Source organism: Zophobas morio, unplaced genomic scaffold (genome assembly GCF_036711695.1).
Source record: "Zophobas morio isolate AGI-343-1 ecotype UQ-CSIRO unplaced genomic scaffold, CSIRO_AGI_Zmor_V1 ptg000024l, whole genome shotgun sequence".
Classification (NCBI taxonomy): Eukaryota; Metazoa; Arthropoda; class Insecta; order Coleoptera; family Tenebrionidae; genus Zophobas; species Zophobas morio.
Window position 1 is genome coordinate 19,997,698 of NW_026972129.1, and position 24,575 is coordinate 20,022,272.

Sequence of the window (24,575 nt, forward strand, 5' to 3'; positions counted from 1 at the left end):
TTATTAATTCAATAATTGATGCGGTTCGACTGCCCACATTCCAATTATTTATTTAGAGGCATTTTTGTTGTAAAGAAGCATCGAAAATATCTCACATCTTTTACATAAATTTGCATAAATTATTAAACTGTGAGTATTTAGTTAACGGTTTCGTCATTGATAATCCTTGACAATTTCCTTAATCAAAATTCGAAGAGACAACCCATTCAAGTAAACTACCTATTAGGTGTAATTAATTGACTATATGAAGATTGGAGGTTCCTGTATTACTACACATTTTTCTTGTTTATTGCGTATTATACGAAAATGTTTGATCGCACTGAGAAAAATTGGAAGATTTATGCACCCAAATAGGTCGATTAATTAAGCTTAATTTATACGCAAGGCTGCTTTTGTGTACATTTGAACTAATGGGAGTACTAATGAACTGTTATTAATTAGCTTCTACATATAACAAAGTAAATACTTGGGGGATTAAAGTCACCTTTCCATGATTTATAATACGACATTTTTCCAATAAAAAAATAGCGATTAATACGAACGTCAGAACGTGTAACGACGAACTAAAATAGATTAGTTATAAATTATTTTTAATTAGTTTACAATTACTGTATTTACCATCTTGTAACGAAGCAGGACCACCTTGAATGTTTTTTTCGGCTGTAATTGAATTAGATGCTTGTATTTTTTGTTAAGTGAAAATTTTAATTAAAGGATATGGAGTGGAGCCAGAATTAAAATTAATTTTGTGTTTGGAGCCACAAAAACTTAATCGCTGGCTGATTACACTAAATGAAGAAATTATTAAGCTCAAGCTTAACAATAAAAACAGGCCATCACCTTGTCATAATGTTGATTAGAATTTGTATCAGGCCCATAAAATTCATAACAGCTCCTATGCTAGAAGTGAATGCTTTAAAATGAGCAATTTTCTGGATACTTTACCGTGTAATTGTCCATCGAGTATAATTAAAGTAATTAGATGTTTCAGGCTACAAAATTACTTACAATAAAACCACTATTAGATGCTGCTAATTATATACTTCAGAGCTCCTAATTTTAATGTTTAAATAATTTTTTCCACTTGCTATCTCAATTTTTATATTTCATGCTGCTGGAGCGACCCATCCGTAAAAATTTAATTTTACCATTTGCTGGATGGTCGTTTTTTCTCTTCACTTTCTGCGCCTGATAAGGTTTCTTGGTCTTCGTACAGGATTTCAGTGGGTTTGGTTGACGGGTAATCTGGTACGCTAAGCATTCATTTGATTAAGTTGACTCGCATTACATTCACTTTTCACTCGTCTTGGGAGATTCATTCGCTTCTGTTTGTCACGTCCTACCAGAAAATCGACAACAGCTTACCGAATAATCGGACTCCAGACCTCTGTAGACGATAACTTGCGGTGAATTATTAAAGGAAACGTCCGTAATAAAAATGTTTATGCTGAATGTGTCTGTTAATGGAAAAACTTGTACGTAGTTGAGGGTTTGTACAGTAAACACGCAACTCACATGTGATTAATACTTCATGGTTTCGTCATGCTCTCACCCTCTGACTCATCTAAATTTGATTACCGGTGGTACATATTTTATTGGAGCTATTTTTAGTTGAGTGACTATTTTTAAATTTTCGGAAAACGCTTTTCCGTGGCTGCATTATAGATCTGCTCCTATACACATCCCTTGAATTTTGAATGATGTTTTCGCAGCTGGGTGCAATTAAAAGCATTGTAATTAGAGTAACGATTTTCATTATAAATCGCATTTCAAATGGCAAATTTTTGCTGTTTCAAAAAGTTTGGCTATTTTTAAGCGGAAGTTGAGCTTTTTTTAGCTATGAGCTTTCGGTGCTCGGCTGCTCATTGTTGCTGAGACTGACAGTGGAGGTTTCCAGCAACACTGTAAAACATAAATTTAACATTTAAATGTCACTAATTTTCGAGAGTTTCGACAAGATTTATGTTTGGTGCAAAAATTTGTACTGCTAAAATATTAATTTCAAGAATTATTATGATCAAGTTTTTTAAACAAAAACTCGCAGTTAAGGAAATTAATTCAAATTTTAGTAACTATTACGGTAAATTGTATCTTCATTATTTCCGTATTTTAATTTCCTTATGAGATTTCTAGTTACCGTAAGTATACATAATGAAAATTACCTGTCCTTAGTATGGATAAGAGAAATAGAGAAGATAATGGACGAAAGTGCAAATTGCCGTCATATATCAGAGGGCATAACATTTATACAACGTAATATCGACATCTGAAATCACTACTACCTATATTAAACTTGATGCATACTGCATATGTACATATACACAATTTAATTGAGTGCTTGTTACTTGTGCTTTATTAATATACTTGTCGCAATTTAAACAGAGAAGCAGAATCAACACTATTGGTGCTGAAAGGATCAAAACTAGAGTTGTTTGTAAAGTATTCAAAACTTGATATATTGATACAATCAGCGTTTTATCTGTAATTAGGCTTTTATAAATTATTTTGAACTTTACAAGTTCCTATATTATGATTATTATGTATAATTCGCAAAAAGTTATTTTCTATGGTTTTTTAAAAAATTAAATAAAATGGTTCATCTCTATTTAATTTCATAAAATACTTGAAAATCTAATTTGGCAAATATTTTTTATAGTTATGACAGGACAGCAATAAGTCGCGATCTATAAAAAACGTCTTGACGGAGAATGAAAGAATTATTAGACAGACCTTCCGTCACCCCTGAAGTAATGCGGATTCATAAACTACAAGTATAAAATTTAAGTAGCATTTACCGAGCAAAATTTTAAAGTGACATAATTAAATTGTTGGTGGGGATGATCAGATAGAGTTTTATTAGCGTCTATACTTTTACAACTATCAGTTCGGTAGTTTCGGAGAATAAATATGGACATAGACGGCAGAACAAAAATCACAGACAGACGGACGGAACCGGGCGACCTATTTTTTAATTCTCTAGGGGTCATGAAATGTCCAGAAAACATGAAAGTAGACGTTAGCTTACGTTCGGGACGTAAAAACTACTAAAAATTCAAGGCCAATCAAAGGACGTGTTTTACTGGTCGCTGTGAAGCTAATTGTAAAATATGTAGGAACAACACATAAAAGAAATATTTCTCATAAATCGATTCTTTGTAAAGAAAAATAATTTATATTTTTAAAATAACAGAATTACAATCTAACAAAGTCCACAGAACTTTTAACCGCTTTTTTGGACATTATTTTATCTAGCCATACCAACTTTTTTAAAAGTGTCAAAATAAAAAATATATTTTCTTTTACAAAATGTCTAAATTATAGACAATTTTAAAATCTCATGAAGGTTACCATTTTTTTTACTCGTTGAAGCCCTGAAACTGCAATAAATTTTAACATGCCAATAACAACGCTATGAATGAATTTAGATATTGTATATCTTTGAAATTTTGGTGTCTTCTTTCAGTTAAAAATGAAAAATAATTACAAAATGTGTTCCAACCCCAGAATTTTTTTTAATATATGATTTTTTTTTAAGAATGAGTGAGTCTTGGGGACCTTTGTGTTTTGTTTATGAAAGAGTTCGAAAAAATCTCAAGGGTCCCTAGCGCCTTTTTTTTAATGTGAAGCAATCTTGGGGCCCCTGCTGTTTTTTTAAAGGATGTATTTTGTTTTTGAAAAAAATTGACAAGATTTTCAAGACAAAATTTTGAACAATTTATAATTCTGTTTAAGAAAATGAAATTACTGCAAATGAAATGCAGATTTTTTTCTACAAAGCAATTTGTTCCCTGAAATAGAGAGGGGGTGGGTGGGCGGGGCTAACTTTTTTTAGTCTTTAATAAAATGATAGGAATTTTCAAAATCTCATGAAGCTATATAATTTTTTATTTTCTTTTTGAAGTCCTCAAACTTCAATAAATCTTAAAATGCTAATAATAATGCTGTGTATCAATTGAAAAAGTTGTTTAATAGTTAAAAGTTCAAAATTTCAAATTCAGTTGAAGGAATAAATTTGGATCTTGAATATTTTTGAAACTTTGGTGTCTTATTTCAGTTAAAAAATAATTACAAAATGTGTTAAAACCATAGAAAAGTTTTTAATACAGGTACATTTAAAAAAAATGGGGGAATCTTAGGAACCCCAAGTGTCCTTTTTTAATGTGAATCTTGGGTCCTCTGCTGTTTTTTTATTATTTATTTTGTTTTTGAAGAGAATTTCAAAAGGAAAATTTCGAAAAATTTGCAACTGATTCGTTGCCAGGTAGTGGGAACTGTGTGCTGGGACGGTATGCCTACCATATAACGTATAAATTGCGTAAGGCTAAAAAGGTACACGATGATGAATATGAGGCTTCATTATTGCGTAGGTGGTCTCAATGGATCTCCAGATATCTACCTATCGTCTCATCATAATTAAATTTCGCTCTCAGGTTTCCTCAGCGGATTTGTCAAATTTAACAGGCCCATTTTATTTCGTGTTGTTTTATATTATAACAAAGGTTTTATTATATTTGTTTAACGTGCCCACACTATAACGCCTTTATTTTTTACCTTGAACATCCAGCTTTTTTAAATTTTCTGTTAGCAGTGTGTACGAAAATTCTGGTAAGGAGTTAGTTTAACTGTATTCCAGGGTCCAGAGAATTTCCGTATAAGATTTACCTTAGATTTTTTTTCTTACACTCTACTGGTTTATCTATACTTTAGGAGTCGATACAGCAATTTTAATTTTATGATTTTACAAAGAAGCTGTATTAAGAAAATCTCGTTTTTCTTTTAATTAAAAAATGTCAAAAAATATTTTTTTTATTAAAAAAATTAGGTAAAGTTATTAAACAAGCGGAAATATTTGTAAATTGTGACCATCGGCGGTATCTGCTTCCTGTTCTCAGTTTATGGTTTCTTAGAATAATGTGTTTGTATCAACTGTGTTCTTTCTTTATGTAGAAGATTGTTTTGAAAACAAAAACATATTAAAAAGCTCTTAACAGTACGATTAACAATTTTACCAATGTGAAGTTTTTGATAATGGTTTTTAGTAAAAATAATATTATCATAAAAATTTACATATAAAAGAGGTATTTCTATCTCGATCTCTCCCTAAGTGAAGGCAGAATGTTTATGCATACGCTTCATTCATATGAAAGTGGCTTTATTTACTCACTCTGACAAGAAAGCAAACAGGTATACTTACACTGGTTTTTAAACGCATATAACAACATGAAAAGCATAACACTCTTTAATAAAGGAAATGCATATTTGAATTTAATTGAACTATTATTGGAAAGTTGTGAGTAAGTAATAAGTGTAAAAAGATAAACACTCTGATCAGTGCACCTGTACGGATCATTAACTACGTATTTTTATATTGCTATGAATAAATCTAAATAATCTATATCAACTTCTAAACACAACGAAAGTTCAAAGTGGTTTACTGCAGAAATTCATGTTATTTGTTTGATATGTTTTGAGGGCTAATTTAGACCCTAAGTTTCAAATATTATTTACAATGAAGACATTAAGTTGAGGACCCAGTTATAAATAGTAATTTCTAACATTTTAAAGCCAAGATTTAGTAGTTAAAACTTTTAATTAAAATGTCTGAATGAATTTTATTTGAATTAGCTTGAAAATAACCCATTTTTACGACAAAGAATATAAAATAATAATAAGCGCTGTTCTGATAATAATCTTTTACCCAGATGACTAGTTATTTTTGACCATAAACAAATGTGCTAGAATTTGTTTCTTCTGAGAAATATTAAGTTTTTTACTCGAAAATTTGGCAAATTGGGACAATTTTGTTCAATTTGGTAGGCGTCACCGCGAGGGCTCACTATGTATTCTCCTTAATTACTCGGTATTATATAACGTTCTGAAATTACTCCATTGTTTAAAAGCTTCAGCTTGACTTTTTCCAAGGCCGTTTCGCAAAGGTCACATTCCTCAAAAACAACGTTTAAAAAAAATCGCTAATTTTTACATCCTCCTCGTATGTAAACACTACCCACAATTTAAAGCACATCTAAGCAAATGACGTACTCCCGCATTTTTTGCTCTCGTCTCCCTTTTACGAACATTATTTCAATATTTTATTGCGGCCTCAGAGCGCAGCTACCTGCTCAAAAGTTAAAACGAAGTGGCTCCATAAAAAACCGTCAATCTGAAGTATAATAATTACGTCTACCCCACAGTTGCAACACGGACGTTAAAAAAGCCATATAATTTTTAAAAAACCCTGCTTCCAAATGAAACCTTTAATTCCCATTGGCATTAACAACTTTGGCCATAAAACGGCATGACTGAACTGCCGTTATCCAGTTCCTCACATAAACTTGCCGTCATTATGTTTGTATGATTGGAACAAATCGAAGGGAATCAAGCGAACAACTTGGACACGATCAGACGAGCCACAATCGAAAAACGAAATTGCTAACCCCTTAACTTTTTTGCTGATCTTTTAATTCCATCGTCATCGCCACCGACTTTACGAGTTTGTTTACCTTTTGGTTTTTTTTCTTGGAATCATGGGTTCGTTACGCTGTAGTTCGGAATTAAGGGAGACCGCATGGTTCATTTTTACAGTTTGCAAGAACGTAGTGTGGTTTGCTCGTTGATGTATTTTTCGCAGTCGAAAATACGCTTCTTTGTGCGATTTTCGAGTCTTTGTAACTTTAATCGATATTCTACGGGGGCAATTTGAACTTAAGATTCGTTTTGACGTATCTCTCGCACACTGGAAAGGTACATACGTATTGTTTCAAAATATATGAAGTGGAAAAAAGCATATATAAATAATTATAACTTGTTTTTTAAAATATTTCAACGAAAAATATTTGTTAGAAGACCCACACATATATTATTTAAAAAGCTTCACATTTTTTAAATATATTAAATGAATAACATTCCACACAAATTTCCGCTTTTGAGAGAACACCTACGCCTCTTGTTCATCAAAATTCCCAAAAATGTTCTAAAATTGAAATTTATTCATTACACGAGTCATGAATATTACATGCTTCAGCGGTTCCATGTGCGAAAGCTTCATTTCATTTAAAAATGTTTTGTTTTTGATTCTTGAAAAGTTTAGAGTTCATAGATCACAAATATGTTGCTATTTTGGGCATTGAATAGAATTTTTAGAATCTTGGGATTGAAATTACGTAGAATTTACCGAAATTCTTACAAGATCCGTCGTTTACCGAAATTAGTAAGGTACCTGCTTGCAGAGACATAAAATATTTTAGTAATTATAAAGGCAGTTCTGTAATACGTGGAATAATCTATACGTAATATTATGTCGTAGGCAGTTTTAAAAAAGTTCACTCCTTCGCACTTTTCAGAATGTGCTTAATTATATGCTTTTATGGAATTATTTTGAAATTATATTTATTCTGGAATTCTTGAAACTGCTTTGCCTTTAGTGAAAATTGCAGGAATTCAGTGAAATTCTTTCGACATTCACTGAAATTAGTACTAATTTGTTTAATTTCATTACCATTTAACTATTTGCGGAGTTGCACCCACTTAGCGATGAATGAATTGTTGAATTAAACTGTTAAAATTCACAGTAATTATTTTAGTACAAATCCAGGTCTACAATACGTTGCTCATTGTTTTGCAACCTTTTTAGCTTTATTTATAAAAGAAACCTTTTTTAAATAATTGGAATTAGATGGGTAATTTAATTTTTCTCCACATTTTCGGACTTTATGTTGCTGCATTGTAGTAATCAAAATTTGACTTATAATCCAACCAAAAATTCGATAACGCCATCTTTAGTTAATCGTGACCACAAAATATAGCAAACTATAATGCTTCCGTGCGTGCAGACTTTGGAAAAAAATTCAAAACTTTGCAACAAAGTTTTACAATTAGCTTAAAAATTATAACATCGATCGCTCTAAAATTTTACACATGCTTTAAGTTTCTCGTGGACTTTATAAATCATCGGTTCATTCCTTCCAGAAACCTGATGACGTCGTTTCAAAATTTTTGCTATGTGATTTAATAATCCACCCCTGTTTTGAGCCCTGTTCATGTAGGTATTTTTATCTAAAAAATTGGGCTTTTTTAATTATTTGTAGTACTTTAAAATTGCGGAAGGTTCAGTTTAAGTAACTTTAGAGCAATTAGTTCCAGTGTCTTCGATGTCGAGATAAACTCTTGAATTTAAAACAAATGTATGTACTTCTAAAATCACTTACAGGATCACTCTACATTCGAAAGCTTGTCAGTTAAATAAATTAAATTAAATTAAATTAAAGCTTTTCAAGATATGTAATAAAAATTAATGAGATAAATCGGGTTGCCTTGTATAAACTATTTTAACAAACGAAAATATATTAGTTTTAATAAAAATAATACAATGTAATTCAAACCATAATTTTATCAAAAAATTAAGAAATAGCATAACTATTTTTTCAAACAACCGTAAAAGTCCATTTCAAAGTATATTGTCCGATTTCAAATTTTTGTGGGCTGCTGTCAATTTTCTTCACGTACATTTAATAATTGATTTCAGACCCGCTTTGCACTTAATTTTAATCACGCAATTGACAGATCACGAGATCAATTTCAACCAATCAGAATCTCAATGGCACATCTGATTTCAATTCTAGCTAAATATACAATAAACCGACCCTAAAAGCTATGCAATATTCAAACGTTACTTTCAAGAAAAATTGTAAAAGCAAGCATTGTAGTAGAGTTCATCGAGGAAACATCATTCATGTTTGTCTGTCTGTCGTCTGTATCGATTTTTATTAGACAGATAATCTCCGAAACTACTGGACCGATTGTGGTTAAAGCCGTATTATGAATGGCATGTAAATGTTAACCAAAATTTGTCATCATCCCCACCAACAATTTGTTGACATCATTTCCGAATTTTACAATAAAACAATGTCTTCCTACATGTGTGGTTTATGAATCCGTATTGAGTGGACAGCCAGATTTTTGGAATGAAAAATCAAAATTTTATAACATTTTATAATTTTAAGGCCGTGTGACACGATGCTAAATTTATGACAAATTTTAGCGAGATAAATTTTGTGCAAAAAATTGTACCGTGTCATACACAATTTACATGCGAAATTTGTGTGCAAATTTTGGTGAGAAATTATTTAGGACACGTTCTAAATACTGACTAAATTTGTTACGAAAACTGCGCAGTACGATAAGGCGCAACCGGTACGACGCCATGATGAAATCAACATAACCAAACAGTTCTTTTGCCCACAAATTGAGCACCCGTTAATCTCAAAAAATTTTGATATGCAATTGGATCTTCTGGCAACAAATCGGTATTTAACATGTTTAAAATATCTCGTCCTTCTTGTCGCCTTGTTAACCAAGGTCTGCTCCATAGTGAACGTCGTTTTCTTCTTTGAATTTTCCGATTTGTTTTATTGGCATAGCAGCTTAGAACAATACTCGAAGCAGCAATAGTTGTATAAACAAGTATTTCCTCACAATTCATTATAAATGATTAATAAGTAAATAATAAACAAACAAATTGTAGGTTATGTCACAGAGGTTATGTTGAAAAACGCATCTTACCAATCACCATTACCAACACTATTTCTTAAATTCCCGAAAATTTTCACTCACTACGCATGCGCGAATGGTAAATTTACAAGAGAATTTAGTAAGGTGGCATACAGGAGATATATTGTTTAGTTGTAAATTTAGTTACATTTTTTCGAACTAAATTTCGTACAAAAATTTGTCATAAATTTAGCATCGTGTCACACGGCCTTTATATATGAAATTGCAAAACCGAATGCTCTGAAATCCTGCAAACGTTTTAAGGTTATTACAATTTTGCCGAATAAATATTATTTAAAATTAATAAAATAACATACTCCACCACATATGCTTTATGAATCCGTATTGAATTGTTATCCTAGGCATCCAGATTTTTGGAAAAAAATCAAAATTGTATAACAAGATTTTACAATTTAATTTTGGAAATGGAAAACTGAATGGTTCTAAATTTCTCAAACATTGTAAGGTTATCGTAACCATGGTAAATCACTCATGATCTCCTCCCTTCCCACAACTTGATGACGTCATATCCAAATTTTACCCGATACATCCCATCAAAATATGCGGAACATTATGAGTCTATACTTTTGGTTTATCAATTCATTCATATTTTTTTTACTTTATGGTTTTGAAAAAGAATCTCAAAATCAAATTTTATAAACTGTCAAATAAGCAAAATTTATGAGAATGTATTTCAAGTATGAGGGAATTTTTGTCGAAATAACAACTATCCTATCATTTTTTAATTATTAATATTATAATATACCGGGTGTCTGGAAAATGGTCAATTAACTCTCGGCTACACTCTTAACAATCAACTGGTGACTCTGGGAAAAATAGTAAAAAAAATCCTTCTCACATTTTGGTGGAGTAATTAATAATGTTCTTAAAATTGGTTCTTTTGCTGCGTTTGACAACTAAACAACACATTCAGAACTTTTAGTTAAAATTTCTCTCTTGAGTAACGTAGTGTTTTTTTTTAATTCGGGAGTCTGTTGGGTACCCATGGTATATTATTTTGAGAGCCCATGGAGATTTTTTTGTAAATTGTTTGGGGGACTTTGGTGTTCTATTTTAAGAAAATTCTGACTTGACCTGTTTTTGAGTTTATTTTGGGAATTTTTTTGCTAAAATCAGTCTTACCTTAGCAAATACTAGTACCCCTCCCACCCACCCTCTCTTTTCTTGGTGAGTATGTCATTTGCCAAAATTAGTTTTATCTTAGCAGGGACCCACCCTCTCTTCTCTTAAAGGGTATCTCATTTGACAAAATCACTCTTACCTTAGCAGGTACAAGCCCCGCCCACCCACCCTCTTTTTTCTTAAAGGGTATGTCATTTGACAAAATCACTCTTATCTTAGCAAATACTAGCCCCGCCCACCCACCCTCTCTTCTCTTAAAGGGTATCTCATTTTCCAAAATCAGTCTTATCTTGGCAACTACTAGCCCCACCCACCCACCCTCTCCTTTATTAAAGGGTGTCTCATTTGCCAAAAATCACTCTTATCTTAGCAGGTACTAGCCCCGCCCACCCACCCTCTCTTTTATTGAAAGGTATTTCATTTGCCAAAATCACTCTTACCTTAGCAAATACTAGTACCCCGCCCACCCACCCTCTCTTTTCTTGGTGAGTATGTCATTTGCCAAAATTAGTTTTATCTTAGCAGGGACCCACCCTCTCTTCTCTTAAAGGGTATCTCATTTTCCAAAATCAGTCTTATCTTGGCAGCTACTAGCCCCACCCACCCACCTTCTCTTGTCTTACAGGGTATGTCATTGCCAAAATCAGTTTTATCTTAGCAAGTACTGATAGCTAATCTTTACAAAAAATGATCAAAATTTGGAAACATTACGAGCTTACTTATAATGCACAAGGCAGGAATTTTGGACATCTTCTGTAGTGTTTAGTTGGTGGATACATAAAAAAATAAAAGGTGGATTTCAGTCACCATCGTTACTAAGGTATCAGAAAATAAGCCGGAGGTATTCACACATTAGGTGAAGGGTGCAGTGTTCAATTTTACTTCTATAAAATTACGGTTTTTTGTAATCTACATCATGAAGAATTTTTTTATTATTTTTTGGGGCTCCCTAAACCCCCGTACATAATGTACTGAAGAGTTAATCCGTCATTTTCCAGACACCCTGTATAGGGTGAGCCACTTGGAGCGTGATTCTCGATATCGTATTAATTATTATTAGTAAAAAATTCAGAAATTAAAGTTGTGGGTTCTTCGAGTGGCATAAAATTATTTTCGACTACACAGAGTGTTCTGTTTTTGAGGCATGGTGCACAACTTTTTTTTTTAATAGGTGTCCCAGCTAAAACTCCAAGACCTTATATCTTTAAAATGGATAAAGATATTGAAATTCGGTAAATGCTATTGTTTTTAGCTTGAATGGAAAAGTTCAACTTAGTACCCTATTTTTTAACGGATTTTGATGGACCATTAAATTGGGATTACACTTTTTTAATAACAATAATAATAATGGTAATAATACTATAATTTTTTTCATTGAGTTGAAAAAACTAACAAGTGTGTTACACCTTAAAAACAGAACACCCTGTATAATTGAAAAAATCTAAACAGTTTATAAAAAAAGTGCACTATGATAGCACGCAAAGTTCAAGTGAATGTTAATTAACAAAAGTCTGGGTTGATCCTCGGTTTTCTACAAGAAATAAATGAATAAATATTAATTACAGTTTTACCGTCTATACTTTTCAAGAGCACTTAGTTTCGGCCTAATTGGTGAGGTAATTCTTCAGTTTATTTCCTCAAAATTTCAATTAGGCAGACGTAAACAGAAGCCTGCATTTCCGTATTGTGTGCATTGTGAAAATATACATTATACTACGATAGCTCCATCAGCTTTCGCCTAGAAAGTAAAATAAATCGATCGGACACAAGTAGTCTACTTTAGAAATTAAACATGTGGATGTTAAATCCTTTTCATCACCACGTATTTAGCCAAACTGGTTATTTCCTGAGTGACTTCACCAACGGCTGATGCCGTAAAAGTTTTTTAAATGTAAGCACCATTTATAACTACAGTGTCACTTTTATTAAACTAATCGCTTAAAAATGTATCTTTTTTTAAACTCGTTTATTTTTATTTATGTAATAAATGAAAATTTTATGATTGTTTTTGTCGTTAATGAGTTTTAACACGAACTGCAGAAAACAAAGTGACAAATGAATATACATCTTAAAACCTAACTGCACATTTCATCCATTCAAATATATTAAAAATAGTGTGTAGAACTGTCATAATAACCTTGATCTGGTGATATAAATGATTTTTCCGTATTTTTTGGATTCACAGTAGCCATTTAATTTTCTTGATGGACTCTTTCCGCTCCTCCTTTCTTATTAGTCTGGTATTTAAAATAAATAATTCATTCACCTAGCGGAAAGATACATCTTAATCTTCTAATGATGTTATACCATTTCCCGCAAATAAAACACCGTCATATACATTTGTCATCTAGGATTTCAAAGACGCTCGTGTCCGACATGCTCTACTACGCAGTGACATGTGTATAATCGTCGCCGGTTTCCCCTACGAGTGCAGTGATGCGGGTTGGCGATCACCGAAAATCAGGTTGACCACCCTGCCATTAACATGACGTTGTAAAAGCAGTATTTTTACCTTCTGGTAAACTGTAGGCAACAAGTTGGCCCAGCCCGAATGGATACACCTGTGTGATAAAGCGGCGAGTTCAGTATAACCTGTCTGGTCCAGTACAGTGATTATAAACACCGAACAGGAATCTAGCAAGCGGCTGCCACCTGTCTCAGCTCCTCATCGCCATTGGTCCAGATCCATTGTTTTTTATCGCCTGCTTCGATTTTTAAAGCTACACTGCTAAACCGCGGATACGTAAATTATTCTTCAAGGTTCCGTGTCAATTCTTATGCGTGTGAATTTGTTTAAATTTTTAACCGGGGTCAGATGACTTAATGATGGTTACTCTTTCACGGGTGACAGCACTAATTTGTCCGTGTCAACTTTTAAACTTTGGAAATTTTAATTAAGCGGCTTTTTTGGAGATGGTACGATTTTAGGGCGGGTCTTCACACCTTGACTCGTGACAAAAATTAATTATCCACATCGGTGGGTCGATTGCAAAGGCAGACGTTTGTTTTGTTTGTTTTTTTTCTTAAATTAATTAGATAGCTTTAATGATAAGAATCGTGATGACAAAAGCCTAGGTAATCTCGTTTGTTTGACGGAACTTTCATTAAAGCACTACCAAACGAACTATAAATAAGTGTAATTTAAAATTATTAGAAAAAAGAAGCAAGCGAAAGTTATTATTAACGGCGAGAATTTAATTAAAAGCTAAAAAGTGAAATTAAGGCATGAATGGAAAGTATCAAAGTATTAAAAACGTGCGAATTACGTTGGGAAATGGACGAACTGAACAGATGTAGAATATATAATGGACAAAAAAAGCTACATCTCTTTGGTGTTTGACACTCTGTGCTAATTTTAATTTATAATTTTCTACACAGCTTTAATAGAACATAGCAACTACATTTCTTGTTTTTTATTACACCGTCACTGTTTGAACTCGCTTTACTAACTTATAACTAAATTTAGGACAAGCGTAACTCAATATGGCGAAATGAAAACTCGTTTGAATTTAAAATTACGAATATTTTAACACTTTTTTCTCCGTCTCTGTTACAAATTGCACTCGTTCTAATGTCGTACGGAAATTTTAAGAAAATGTCAGAAAATGTATTTTCTAAGTTGTTGAGATACCGTCAGCTTGTTGAAGAAGATAAACATTCTAATTTTATATTTACGATGTAAGTCTAATCACAACACAGTGTGTTCCCAGATTTAGAGGAAAATTAAATGAGCCATTTAGAAAATCGATGAAATAAATTTCCGTGCACATTAATTTTCCCTAATGATCCTGTGGATTTAGTTCTAAAAAATAGAAAATGAATCTTGGGATGCAGTTTTCAGCTAATTTAGTTATATAGTTGAATGACCGAGAGGATCAATGAAAATCTATATGTACACACTTCTTTCTGGAGAGATAATAAAACAAAAAATCAGGGTGAAACATGTGAAAAAACGTCATCAGTTTTCTCAAGGCAAATTTTGGTATCAGTACTATAATTTTCAAGATACACTTGAAATCGCAAAAAAAGAAAATTACAGATGTTTATGTACAACCTATTCTTTTCGTTTCTTGTTGTTTGGCACTAGGGTTACAGTTTTAATAACTGAAGTATTTTTTATAAATAAGCTCCACAAAAAAAGCTTTGTATTGTATGAGTTTTTGTGGGCTATACTTCAAGAAGGTTTAATTGGTAAAATGGTAAATAAATCTCGGGTTCATTAGTTTTTGATACCCAGCAGCTTATGGAGGTGCGAAGGATCTAAATTTAATCAACAAAAAGTGCCCAAAAAAAGAGTGTGCTGTTTTATGACAACACGTTTAACGTTTATGTATTTATAGAAACTCATTAGTTAAAGATACGTCACCGAAATTTTCGTTTCGCCAAGGAAGTTGTCGTCTTCGGAATAAAAAAATGGTTCCTTTAATTAAAGTTAGACTAATTTTATATTTTTTTATTGGCTTAAAAATTCTTAGAGTACATGGTTTGGACAACTGAATAAGTTATACATCCAACTTTAAAAACAGTCACAAGTTAAACTTTGGAAATAATTTTTTCTTATAATGTTAAAAATTTAAACCTACGCCGTAACATCGATTACAGAAGGCTAAAAAAGTACAAACTAAACAGTTTTTTATATCTCGGGTTCTTTACTGTTTTCGAAATTTCTTGTTTGCGTTTTACTAATTGATATAATATAAACATGAAATTGTGTACTTACATGAATTTAAGATTCCACAGGAGAACTACCCTTTACACAGAACCATCGAAGTTTTCCTACAGGAGATAATTTATTCATTTAATTAGGTCTATATGTATGTATAAAAAAATAAATATATTTTATTTAACTTTTGTGACGTGAATAATGACAAAAAGTGTATCTGGGCTTGAATATGTTTTGCGCTGTATAAAACTTTTGAATTGAATATTAATATCTTGGGGTAGTGGTGTAAATAAAAATCCCGCAAACTTAAATCTTGGGTCGCTCAAAATTTAATAGTAATAAAATAATAATTATCATAATACATGAGAACTGCTACTCACCCAAAAAAATATTCAAGAATATTGAGGACACCTTAATAGTAATTGTAGATGAAGCAAACAAAAGAGGATTTGTCATTAATGTGGAAAACACAAAATATCTACCAGTAGTTAAGAATCAAAGACGAACATGCAATAAGATATTCAAACTAGAACACTTCAAGTTTCAAGCAGTTAAAAATTGTAAGTACTTGAAAAAGAGCATTGACTGTGAAAATAAACATCAAATGGAATAATGAGACTGAAGAATAACGATGAGAGACTTCATCAAAAGAGAAGACATAGTGAGAACAATATAGCGTCGCCTGAGAACTTGTTTGATCTACAGACCACAGCGCACTCAGGCCAATATCGAATCTAAGCGATTTGATCTATAAGCCGACTTTCGTTAGAGCTGATCTGACTAATGCACATCCACTACAAGGAATTAACCGGTTTCGACCATCTGGTCGGACTTTACAATGAATAAGTGAACATCTTAACGATTTAATACATATTCCCGAATGACAAAATTTACATTTCAAATTGCATTAACTTTCAAATGGCTAAACGCTCACCAAAATCGGTCTTCTCCTCCCGACAATGAAATGAAGTAATCTCCAAATTTTACAATGGTTAATGGTGATTATTTAAATTTTATATCCTCCGTTTATGGTTTATGAATCCGTGTTGAGTTTTTACCTTAAGCATTAAGATTTTTGGAAAGCATGTTAAATCGTTAGTCAAAATTTGTCCGTTCATGCCCCCCAGGAATTAATGATGTTATCTTTGTAAGTTGGTCGAGTAAATCTTACTTAAATGTTAAAAAGTAGCATAGTCTTAAACTTGTGGTTTATGAATACGCGTTGAATTTTTATTCTCGATATTGGGATTTTTTTTGACGTTTCGAATTCTCGATTTTTCAACTTTAGATTTCTCAATTAATCAGTATTTCAGTTTTGTGCTTTTTCAATTTTTTCAATCCTCAAATTTTCGATTTCTCATTTTTTTTTTATTTTCGATTTCTCAATTTGCAGGTGTTTCGGTTTTACGATTTCTCAATTTGGCTTCTTTTCAGTTTTACTATTTTTAAATATTTTGATTTTTCAGATTTTCACAATTTTGACGTTTCCAAATTGTCAGTTCTTCAATTTTCCGATTTCTAAATTTTTCACTTTTTTAATTTCTCAATTCTAGGATGTTAGAATTTTTCGATTTTTCAGTTTTTCTTCAATTTTTCAATTTTTTGATATTTCCGTTTTGGGATTTATCAGTATTTCGATTCTTCGACTTTTCGATTTTTTGACTTCTGGATTTTTTGATTTCTCGATTTTGTACATTTTGAATTTTCAAATTTTCGTCTTTAAATTTTTGATTTTTCAATTTTTCAACTTGTAAAATACTGGATTTTTTGTTTTCTTGAGTTTTTAAATCTATGTTTCAATTTTTCAATTTTCCGAATTTTTAAATTTTCAATTTTTCGAATTTTTGATGTTCCGATTTATTGAGATTCGAACATTTGGAGGTTTTAATTGTTCAATTTCCTGGTTTATCAATTTTTCAATTTTTGACTATTCGATTTTTCGATTTTGGCCTATTTCGATTTCTTAATTTTTCCACTTCTCGATTTTTCGACGCCTCTATTTCTTGATCCTTTCATTTTTTGATGTCTTGGTTTTTGAATTTTTCAACGTTTCGATTTTTCGATTTCTCGGTTTTTTGATTTTTTACTAGAGATGTACCGACTGTAGGTCTGGCCGACTAACCGACTAGCCGATTGTTCGGCCAGTAAAACCGAGTAGTCAGCCGACTGTTCGGCTTTGCTAAAACCGGTTTATAAATGCGACAGAGAGTGTGTTTTTTTTCTATTTCTCTGACTACCTTAAAAATTTGTGTTTTTTTTTTAATAAAAGGAATAACTAAAGTTCCTTTGTTTTCCAAAAAATGTGTTAAAATTTGTTTGGATAATTTTAACATTTAATTTTTTTTGTAGTAACTCAGTACAAAAATAAAGAATAACACAATTTAGGGCCAGTTTATACAATATTTTAACTGAGATTAAGTTGATCGCGGATTTAACAAGACCATTAGCGACGTCTGATTGGCGTAGAGTCGGTCACATGGTACTTTAACGCGGTGTTAAAAATTAAATCGCAATTAAATATTTAATTGAGGTTCTGTAAACCGGGTTTAATTGTTTTATATACTATTTTAATTTTAATAAAAAAAGCCGACCGATCGGCTGTTTAGCCGACCAGTCGCCGACTGCCAGCCGACGATGAAAAACGGCCGAATAGTCGGCTTATCCGACTAATAATCAAGCAAATTAAAACTCAAAGACAAAAAAATAAAAGATATTATAATTAAAGCCAACCCTAGTCGGTACATCCCTATTTTTTACTTTTCGGCTTTTCGATTTTTCAATTTTTCAAATTTTGGAGTTTCGGTTTCTCGATTTTTCAATTTTTCGATATTTTAATTTTTCAATGTTTTAAATTTTAGATTCTTCGATTTACCAATTCGTCAATTTTTAACTTTTCGATGTTTCGATTTTGGCCTATTTCGGTTTCTCAATTTTTCAACTTCTCGACTTTTCGACTCCTCTAGTTCTCGATCCATTGATTTTTCAATTTCTCGATGTCTCAGGTTTTCAATTTTTCGATTTCTCGGTTTTTCGATTTTTTGCTTTTTACTTCAAATGTTTCGATGTCTCGATTGTTCAATTATCCGATCTTTCAATTTTTCAAATTTTTAGATATTGTAGTTTCAATTTCTCGATTTTTTGATTTTTCAGTTTTTCGATTTCTAGATTTTAGGTATCCTAATTTGTAGTTTTTGATGTTTGGATTTTTCGATTTTTAAATTTTTCAATGTTTTAAATTTTAGATTTTTGCCATCTTGGTTTTTCGATTTTTAAAGAACATTTAAAATTTCCAATTTTTATATTTCTCGGTTTTTCAACTTTTCACTTTTTAAAATTCTGGATTTTGCGATTTCTCGAGTTTTCGATTCTGCTATATTTCAATTTTTAATTTTCCGAATTCTTTAATTTTTAATTTTTCAATTTTTCTTTTTTAAAATTTTTTGATTTTTGAATTTTTGATTTCCCGATTTATCGAGATTGTGACATTCCAATGCTTTTGATTGTTCAATTTCTTGATTTATCAATTTTTCAATTTCTAACACATTCAATTTTTTTATTTTGGCCTATTTCGGTTTCTCAGTTTTCCGATTTTTCGCCTTTTCAATTTTTAAACTTCTCGATTTTTCAGTTTTTCGATATTTTGATTTTTCAATGGTTTAAATTTTAGATTTTTCGATTTCTGGCTTTTTGGATTTTGCGGTTTTCTTGCCAACTTGGTTTTTCGATTTTAAAAATTTTTCGACTCCGATTTTTAGATGTCTCGAGTTTTCAAGTTTTCGATTTCTCCATTTTTTCAACATTATTAGTTTTGGGAACTTTTCAATTTCTGTTCAAGTTCTCAGGCGACAATAATAGGCAAGAAGATTACGATGGTATGGGTAGGTAGGTAAGACAGATGGAGAAAACAAACAACTGAGAAAAATTACAGAATGAAGACGCGATACTAATAGATCAAGAAGAAGGTCAAAAAGTAGGTTTTTTAAACCTTTTTTCACAGGATGTCACAAAAGTGTATGATTGATTTTTTATGGTTCTTTGATATTTCAAAAACAATAATGTTTCTGTTCGTCTCACCTTGTGCATATCGAGTTTAAAATATTTATCCTCGCACAAAGTTTATGACGCTATTAAAAATCCTGTTTTGAAAAATACACCCTGAGATGCTTAATGTAATAGTTATGCCTCAGAAATGAAAATATAATTTTTGTTATAGTTTCATTTTAGTGTCGTCGCACACTAATATTTTTTGAACACCTTATTATAATTTGGTTTTAAACTTGGGTAAAAACTCACTGATTTCTGTTAGGTCTATACTTCACTTTACCACGACAACAGGAAGATACAAATGTGCTAGTTTTTGTGTGGAGATATACTCTCAAATCATCCTCGTAATGTTCTATGTACCCGGATGTGTAAAAAGCGAAACTTATAATTTGGGCAAAAGTCAACATTCTGATAATCTTTTTTTTCTTAGTTGTGGTTTATTGCACGAATGTTTTGTTTCATGATTTAACAGTTGACATTAATTTCACATTTATCTAAGAAAGAAAATGATCCTTAGTAAATTCACGAGAGTTAAAGCCTTTACTATGTAATAAAGACATTAATTTGTTATTGTGATTTGATAACACTGCTGGAGTGATTATTATGTCTTGTCCTACAATAATAATTAAGTCATTCAAGTTAATTTATAGTATATTTTTGAGTTAACCATGTGGCCACGAAGTTTCTCGATTACGTTAAGAGATCTTATTTCTCTTTATATAGCGAATGAAATATAGGTCTAATACCTAGATCATATTACAAAAGCTTTTGATAAAAAAAAAACGCGAAAAACGTAAATCTGGTATAGTTATAAAAACATGTAAAAGTATGCTCCCATAAACTAGCGGGAGGTTTGTGGTTAAGTAGTAATTTTTTGTACGTATTTTCAACTAAACTGTGGTTAATGCTTTCGTTTTGTTCATTACAGATGCGGTCTCAAACAGTTTCATAAGCGGAAGGTAAGTAAAATTTTCATGCAAATTTTAACGACATAATAATACGCTTACCCCAGAAAGGGGCGTTCGAACAAAACTGCTTCTTTCTAAACGATCCCACCATGACGTCGTTTAAAAAATATATTGCGGCGAGCGATCCAAATTAACCATTACACATTTTTCTGGTCTTAATTATTATCAGAGGGCGCCGTTTCGTTCCAGCGATCAAACGGAAACGTCTATGAAACAATTCGAACGAGTAATTTTACATTTCACTTGTACCAGAACAAGAACTATAAACCTGAACCTGTCCCATGCTATAAATAACGGCTATTAATGTCCCAGGTTAGATACCTCGCGCATTTCCAGCCGGTGCAAAGGCGCCAAAAATCCTTTTCTTTCGAGCGAAGAAAACTGTAATATTATGTGCATAATTAATCCTTTTTTCAGGCAGGTATGCCCACTTTCATTATTCAAGCGTTCACTACGGTTCTGTCAAATAAAAAATACGAAATATGGCGGAGCGCAAGTGTTTCCCATGTGTGGCCGAATTAATTATTTATGCATTTTTTTGTCTTACTTCTTCCAAACGGTTGGTACGCTATGAGAATGAGGAAAACGCGAACGCTGCCAGGAACGACTCCGTTTAACAGTTTTTACGGGTAGGTGAGCTGGGCCCAAAATAGCCATTGTTAAACTTGGCCCTCATTGTGAAAACTTGCATCGCGCCGAAGCGCACCAGAAAAAATAATTTAAATAAATACTTTTTAAGCTTCATTTCTCCGCGTCACGCTCTGAAACGTCAAATCAAAGCGGCCTGACACTCCGCCGGGGCTACCGACCTTGAAGACGACGCTGTCGGTGTCGAAACGTCGTGGGTGCGCGATAAACCGGTTAATTAGTGTGACTTCTCTTTGAAACTGAGATAGTGGGGCTCCTTAATTTATTTACGGCATATTTTACGAACTTTGCCAATTACAGATAAAATCTCTACTTCTTAACGTATACCCTCCTGAGCGGTGAACTGGAAGAGATTGTTTTTGAAGATCAAAGTTTAATCCAGGTATGGATCCGTTCTGTTAAATAAAATGAAATAAAATATCGGGAGCAGAGATTTGAGGAGCTTCTTTGATTATTCAAGTGGACAAGGGAGATGTTTTTAAACTCAAATGGACTGTTGAGAATATTTAAAGCTTTCGCTTTTAGGGATTCATGTCAGACCAGAGATTCGAGGGAAAAAATCAGACTTTTATTGGGCCGTGTAATGTTACGTTTATTTGAAAAATTTACGACAAGCGTGATGGTGGCTATTTTTTAGAAGTACGTGCGTGATTGCCACAATTAGAGTATTACATAAATTCAGTCACTAGGAATACGTAGTGTGCGATAATACGGTCGCATTAATAACTGGCATCTCTACAATCTAAAAATAAAAGTATGAACTTTAATCACGAGTTTTGGTCGGTTTTTCTATATTTAATTCTAACATGTGCGAGTAATCAGCTGAGAATTACTCACTACGGCCATTTTAATTTTAGCACAAATCATGGTACACTAACCTCCACAATTATGCGGTAATCCCACGGAAAGAAAGTAACATAGCGAGAAATAGTGCCAAATGTGCGATATTTTGATACTGAACCGTTTTATTTTTTCTTGAACCTGGACGCCAACGACTTTCAACAATTGCAAATATACAGCTTGTCAGTTCCGAAAAATTCTAAAACAATTCCACGTAGGTACTTCGAAATAAATCTCAAACCTTTCAGTACTCAGAAGCTACTAGATTTTTTGCAATATATAAACCAATATAATTCCACGAACAAATTGCTGAAATTCATGATGTCAACACTTTTTGCTGTTAATAGCGGTATTACTCAAGGGTCAAATCTGGGACCGCTGTTGTTTACTATTTTTGTCAATGATGTTATTAGTTCTAGGGTATTTATATATGCCGATGACCTAAAAATAGCTAAGGTAATAAAGACGAGTAAAGACTGTTTGACATTGCAAGATAATGTAGATAAGCTAATGTGTTGGTGTGTGCAAAATAAATTAAGTTTTAATACGAAAAAATGTAAAAAATACGTTTTCCAGAAAAGACAGAAAATTTAATTTTTATTACAATATTAATGGAACTTTGCTAGAGAAAGGAAATTAAATAACGTGATCTAGGCATAATAGCAGACTCTACTTTATCATTTGTTCCTTACATCATTGATATTACTAATTCAGCAATTAAAACACTTGGTTTCATCTGTAGAAATAACAAAGAATATAAAAATACTTTATACATTAAACAACTTTATTATAGTCTTGTTAGGTCAAAATTGGAATACTGTATTTTAGAAGGTTTAAAAAAAATACCAGCACGATGTACACAATAAATTACATAAGTGTTCCGCATTTTTAGATTTTAGAATTTTAAATTTTAGGTTTAATTTAAGTAAATTAAATTGCATTTATATGATCATGTTCACCATAGACTAACGTCTGTTGGAATAAAGTTTATTGTTATTGTTATTATTATAACTGCACCAAAAATTAAAAAGTGATAGTTAATGAGGAAATATGGAAATAAGAAAAAAGTAGTACAAAAATTATAGCATTGATATTAAAAACTAAATAAAATGGCAATACATCTAAAAATCAACAAATATCCAACAGAAATTTCCGGCGGAATTACCCAGCACAAAGGTAGAAAAATCGTGTACTTGTTTAAAAATAACTTTAGAAAGACTAATGAAAACTTTAAAATATCGGCCACTGTATAAAGACTAATACAAAATTCTAACCTTCATGGCTTCTTTTTCTGCTATTGCTAGCGAGTCCCCTCTTCCTCGCATACGAACCCACTGCAACAAACACCATTAAAATTAACTTTCTTAAACTCATTGTTAAAAACGATGGAGACCAACAGTACAAAATTAGATTTAGATACACAATATTTAAGAATATTAAAAGAAAAAACTTTTTATGAGACGTAATATAAAATACTCCCATATATTGTTACATATTCAGATTGGCCTTGTTGTAGGATTTATAACCATATATTATTTTTCAAATTCCTATGGAACGTTGCCATATTATTCCAATTCTTTTGAATTTCTTAAGCATGCCAGGGTTCACAAAAAAATAGGGTTAATTTTGCAATCTGTGTTACAATATTGCATAGACCGATAAACAGAGGTGCGGGCTTTACTGTGGTGTCAATTAAATTAAAACTTTATCATACAGTATGTACAATAAAAAATCTGAAACTAAACAACTTCCAAATGTCGATATTTCAGTTTTTCCAAATAGAATTTCTATTTTTTCTTATCTTTCTGTCTCTTAAAAAAGTGAAAAAGTGAGGAAACTATCAGCAACAAGGTGTTCTATTTGAAAAAATTAAAATATCAATATCTGTAACTTTTTCAGTTTTTCAATTTTCCGAATTTTGAATTTTTCGATTATTCGATTCTTCATTGTTTCAATTTTATAACTGTTTGTTTTTCCAATTTTTCGTTTCTTTTTCGATTTGCGATTTTTCAATATTTCATTTTTTTGTTTCTTCAATTTGACAATACGCACCTCTTCGAGTCTTCATTTTTAAACTTTTCAGTTTTCCATTTTTCCAACTTTTGGAAGTCTCAATTTTTAAATTTTGCAAGCTTTCGATTTACAGTTTCATGACTTTGATTTTTAACTTTTCAATTATTTATTTGATTTTTGAGTTGTTCATTTCTTCAGTTTTTCGATTTATAATTTTTTGTTTCAGTTTCTTATTTTTTATCTTTAAAATTATTGGGTTTTTCAATGCTCTGATTTCCTAATTATTCTTTTTTTCAATGTGAAATTTTTCAGTTTTTCGACTTGCAATTTTTCGGATTTCAATTTTTCTATTCTTCAATTTTCAGATTTTTCAATTATGTATTCATTTCTTCAATTTTTGATTTGCAAATTTTCTAGTGTTCGTTTCAATATGTATCTAATCTTAATATATATAAATCTCGTGTCACAATGTTTGTCCTCAATGGACTCCTAAACCACTTAACCGATTATAATAAAATTCGCACACCATGTGCAGTTCGATCCAACTTGAGAGATAGGATAGTTTAAATCTCAAATTATAGTCGCAATTTTAATTTATTGCTAATTATTTGTCTGTTATTATTTGACAGTCACAATTATCTGTTAACTCCAAATGATTCTAACAGATGTCGATACCTTTCGACTGGGTTGAGTAAGTAATCAATAGA

At 31.7% G+C, this 24,575-nt stretch overlaps 1 protein-coding gene across 4 annotated transcripts in view; it reads left to right on the forward strand.

Annotated features, from left to right (window-relative positions):
* The window catches only part of LOC135134978 (irregular chiasm C-roughest protein-like), a 198,854-nt gene that overhangs the window by 53,854 nt on the left and 120,425 nt on the right, over window positions 1-24,575 (forward strand). For all 4 annotated transcript variants that reach the window (XM_064063905.1, XM_064063907.1, XM_064063909.1 and 1 more), the window contains exon 2: window positions 20,328-20,358. The gene's annotated coding sequence lies outside the window, so the exon portion shown is untranslated. The remainder of the gene's footprint in view (window positions 1-20,327; window positions 20,359-24,575) is intronic.